Source organism: Parasteatoda tepidariorum, chromosome 8, assembly GCF_043381705.1.
Source record: "Parasteatoda tepidariorum isolate YZ-2023 chromosome 8, CAS_Ptep_4.0, whole genome shotgun sequence".
Taxonomy (NCBI): domain Eukaryota; kingdom Metazoa; phylum Arthropoda; class Arachnida; order Araneae; family Theridiidae; genus Parasteatoda; species Parasteatoda tepidariorum.
Genome location: NC_092211.1, coordinates 11,207,199 through 11,212,507, shown reverse-complemented (window position 1 = coordinate 11,212,507; position 5,309 = coordinate 11,207,199). Strand labels below are relative to the sequence as shown.

The 5,309-nt window shown below is 28.3% G+C and overlaps 1 long non-coding RNA gene across 1 annotated transcript in view; it reads right to left on the bottom strand.

The window, feature by feature from the left end:
* Nucleotides 1-519: 519 nt before the first annotated feature.
* The window catches only part of LOC139426252 (uncharacterized), a 9,498-nt gene continuing 4,708 nt past the window's right edge, over nucleotides 520-5,309 (bottom strand). The window contains exons 2-3 of the long non-coding RNA XR_011637493.1: nucleotides 3,226-3,316; nucleotides 520-890 (exon numbers count right to left, since the gene is read on the bottom strand). This is a non-coding gene — a long non-coding RNA (uncharacterized lncRNA). The remainder of the gene's footprint in view (nucleotides 891-3,225; nucleotides 3,317-5,309) is intronic.

The following is a 5,309-nucleotide window of genomic DNA, read 5'->3' as shown; positions in this document are numbered from 1 at the left end:
AAATAAATAACAATGTATGCACATTTAGCGAAAACAAAATCAAACTATATCATTGTTTATTATTGAAAACACGTTAAAGTGAAAGTGTTCAAGAGTTCTTGATTTTTTTTTAAGAATTTAAATCACTTTTTTAAATAAAGAATTTAAAAGTTACAATTAATTAAATTTCATAAATCAAATTGAGATATTTTGAAAAATAAATTATCACAATATATTTAAAACTGTATAACTACATGAAAAAGCCTTTCATACAGGGTTCATATTCAAAAAGAAATTTTTTCCGTGATTTTTCCAAATCAACTAATTATAAAATTCCGGAAAATTTTCAAAAAATTTACATAATTATGATAAAATAACTAGTTTTTGCTAATTGTTGCAGAGAAAAATGGTAAAAAACATGCATTTTTTGAAATTTAGAACAATTGACACGGGAAAGAAACAAATCTCTTTTTAAAAGATAGAAAATCAAGCACTTTTTACAAACCCCAAATAAAAAAAGCACATTTAAAGGCTTTTAAAAAACGTAAACCAAAAATAAGCACCTTTGAGCACTTTTTAAAAATGCTACGCACCCTGTATAAGACGTAAAAAAATATATTTAATCCAAAAAAACATAATCATAACATTATGAAAATTGAAAAACTTTTAAAGATCATAGAGAATTTATATCAAAAACTAAAGTTCATTCAACATCCACCCACTATGTCTACGATTTAAAAATTAAATTATTAAAACCAGTCATTTTTCTTGGAGAAATCTCAGTATTCACAATGTATGAGTTAAATCATAGCTAGATAAATCAAAGCCAACTGTTACGGTGCATCAAATCCAACAGTCTCTCATGACTGCATTTTGCAACTCATTCATAATTACAGGATTGCCATTGAAATCTAGAATAAAAAAATTCCCCATGTTTTCCCTCGAAATAGTATACACAATATGTTAAGAAGAAACAATTACTGTGCTCTTGTTCGAGCTATATTAGCATTAGTTTTAATTGCTGCAAATAAAGAACAACTCAACATAAAAGAAATAATGATATAATAAATTAAATAATATAGCTGAAAAATTATCTTTATATATCCCATAGATTGTGCTTTGAAAAGTCTGCATTTCTTAAGAGACAAAAATTCCCTGTTTGCAAGGAAAAATTCATAATTCCCTGCATTTTCTACCTAGCTTGAAGATATTTAAATAATGCTGTAGTAAATTAAATGCATAGCTGAAATGCCATCCTTAAATATCCCATAGATTATGCTTTGACTGATCACCATTTTTTTAACGGACAAAAATAAAAAATGAAATTCCCTGTACTGTCTAAGTTTGTAAAGAAAATCTCACAATTCCCTGCAATTAATTTTGGTGATTTTTAAATTTTCTGTATTATACAAGTTCTCCCTGTGGAGTGGCAACCTTGAATTATCGCAAGATATATACAGTAGGGAGCCGATTATCCGGAACGATCGGGACCATCGCTATTCCGGATAACTGATTTTTCCGGTTTTCTGAATAGCTACAAAAAGTCGTTTTTTTTTCATTGTTAAACCCAACTAAAAAAAAATTTGGAAATAATTTTAAAAAGAAGAAAAAACGATGAAGTAATACACTAATGATTATTTCCAAAATGATGGTAAGGTAAACATCTTTCAAAAAAGAAAGAAAAATCCTAAAATCTTATGAGGAAAAAAAATGTTTTTTTCTAAATGGCGGGAAAATTTATCGAATTTTGTTCCAGTTTTTTGGTTTTCCGGTTTTCTGACTTCCGGATAACGGGTCATGTACTGTATTTAATTTGATGTCCTAAATCTAACAGAAATTCTCAGTTTCACTCTAAAGCAGAAAAGAAGTTATACGATCTGGGATCTTTCACATAATAAGAAAAGAAATATTAAACAATGTGAGAAATTTCCAGTAATACTAAAGAATATGTGATTTGAGTGAACAGCACTTGTATGTTTGTGTATATTAGGCATTAGCAGATTTCAAGTTCTGCTTTACTTTGCTTTAAAGAAATTCACTGCTTAGTTTATTTGCTATCACCAGCAAAAACAGAACTACTGAGGAATTTTGTAGATCAAGTTGATAAGTAAAATACATTCTTGGGGTAACTATGGATACTGAGTGTATGTAGGGGTTCTGAAGTGTCTCTGCTAACCAGGGTTACCACACCACTCATATCTATTAAAAAAATATTCCCTGTGTTCTCCTTGCACATCTTATACACTATCATAGCTGCTAACATGGATAGGGAAGAATCCGGTAGATTTTATAAATAACATAAATTTCATGATAATGTTACATAATGTACTTAATGTCACATTTTACACACAGGGAATTTTAGGGACTTTCATAGTCATCAAAATAGAAAAACTGCCATATTTTCTGGTTATGATTGACATTAAACATACTTGAAATGTTATGTATTATGTTTAACTCATAATTTTTGAATATTAATAGGCTTTAACTCAGCAAACATAGTTAAAAGATTTTTTTTAATTAATTATAAAAAGAGATCTGCGAATAAAAATAAACCGAACATTTTAGAACAAAAAATGCTTTGAATTGATTTCTATAAATGAGGTGCACTTGATTATGAAGTAGTAATACTTATTTAATTATTCAAGCAAGCAATAATCTGTACAAAAATTCTATTTCAATATGGATTTTTTTCGGAAACTTACTCAATTTTAGGGAATTTTCTAAAATGCACAGAAACCTAGAGAATTTTAAATAAACCAGTAGATCAGGAGAAATTGCCAAAATCGAGTAAAGTTGGCAGCTTTACACTGTTATGTGGAAACATACATTGATTGTTCTCTTGAGTGCTGTATTACGAAAACGTAGTGAGTTTCAGTTGCTGTAAAAACTTAAAGAAATAAGGAACAACTCAACATAAAAGAAACAATACTATTATAAATTAAATAATAGCTGAACTATCATCTTCATATATCCCATAGATTACGCTTTGAGAGTTCTGCACTTTTAAATGACAAAAAGTCCCTGTTCTTCCCCAGTTTGTAAGGAAAAATTCAAAATTTCTTGTTTTTTTAGATAATTTTTAAATTCCCTGTATTTTCCAGGTTTTCTCTATTCTCCCTGTGAAGGAGCAACCCTGGTTACACACACTTTTTTTTTTAGTCCACAGTAATTGTTAACTTTACTTGGTAATTGATTTATTAAAGATTAAAACTTTTAAATTTGGCAAAAGCTAAAATATAAACAGACCTTTGATTTTCTTTAAATGCAATGATGGGCTGAAACTGACTATAGTGATCCAATATAGTGCGCACATCTTCAACTTCAACGGTGGCAATGGCTACAAACACAACATAGTTTAATAAAATTAAGTTCATTAAAATTCATCATAATTCATCATAATTTTAACAGATATATTTTTAACATATAGATTTTATATAAATGTCTTTTGAACATTTTGGTACAAAAGAAATATTTTTACAATATTTGAAATCCAAATTTGTTGTATTTAATACTTTTTATATTTACTAATTTGCAACACTGTGGCAGAATTTTTTTTTGAGCTATCTGTGACTAAACTCTATCGCAAATGCGGGTTAGCTCCATCAAAAAGTCCCCCGCGAAGGCAAATTTCTCCAAATACTCGATCCAAGAGTTCCCTTGTCTTCTGGATTGGGTTCAAAATGACAAGGCTACGGAGTTGAACATTAGTAGTCGTAAACCCATAAAATTGGGTAGGCTGTTTAACGACGGTTATAAAATAAAAAATAAAATAAATCTGCACAATAGCTAGCTGATCTGTAGAATAACTGATTTCTTCAATTTAGTGGTAACATATGCACTTGGTTACGTATCATTTATGTTGGAATTGATGATTACGAAAAAAAAACAGAATTACAATAAACGAAAGGAACATTTATTTTTAGAGAAAAAAAAAGAAATCTAATAATATGTTTTGATTTTAAGCAACCTTTTGCAGTAATAATGCTTAAGTCCGATAAACATGAGAACACTTTTCTCACTCGCCATTTTTAAAACTGATAAACGACAAGGGTGAAAAAAAAATATTGTGTGACGCATTATATGGTAGAATTGCTTTAAAACATTGTTTTTTTCTTTTCCTGATACGACACGAAAATTGAAAGTAATGACTTTAGGCTTTGATGCATACTTGTAAAACACCGTACACCTCTATCGATCTGTTTTTTACGACAGTAAGAAGGGAGAAAAAAAAACTCTTAACTTTAAGAAAAAATTACAGTTTTGTAAAAATCGAGAAATTAAAAATATTAGGATTGGAGTAGGTAATAAAAAACTCCAGTTTAAAAAAGCAAGGTAAAAAAAATCTTTTCACGGGAAGTTAAAAAAATTTTTAAAAATTAAGAAAAAAATCACTACAGCGAAGTAATTGAAAAAGTCATTTAGAAACAAAAATAAATAAATAAAATACCGTAATTGACGATGTGAAATTATAATGAAAAAAAAAATCCTTCTTTTAAATAATAATCAATTTATTGGTGGAATCTCCTATTTTGAATCCAATATCATGTATATGCTACCGGCAAAGTATGAAATCCGGCATTGTATAGAATGACTAGGCATTGTATAGAATGCCTAAAATTAACCGGCAAGGTATGAAATGATTTATATTTCAAACATTTCCTAGGCAATCTATAGAATGCCAAATGAGAAACCGGCAAAGTATAAAATACATCTCCGATTCGTCAAAATGTCATTCAAAAATGACAAATTCAAAACGTCATCCGATTTGATATTAATTTATTCATGGATATAATTACATTTACTCGTTATTTTAATACTTACTGACGATAGATTACATTTATTCGATATTTTAATACTTACTGACGATAGATTACATTTATTCGATATTTTAATACTTACTGACGATAGATTACATTTATTCGATATTTTAATACTTACTGACGATAGATTACATTTATTCGATATTTTAATACTTACTGACGATAGATTACATTTATTCGATATTTTAATACTTACTGACGATAGATTACATTTATTCGATATTTTAATACTTACTGACGATAGATTACATTTATTCGATATTTTAATACTTACTGACGATAGATTACATTTATTCGATATTTTAATACTTACTGACGATAGATTACATTTATTCGATATTTTAATACTTACTGACGATAGATTACATTTATTCGATATTTTAATACTTACTGACGATAGATTACATTTATTCGATATTTTAATACTTACTGACGATAGATTACAAGAAACATCAGTGTTTGACTTATCGGGCAAATATATACCGGGCAGTGGCTCTTGACCTTAAAAAA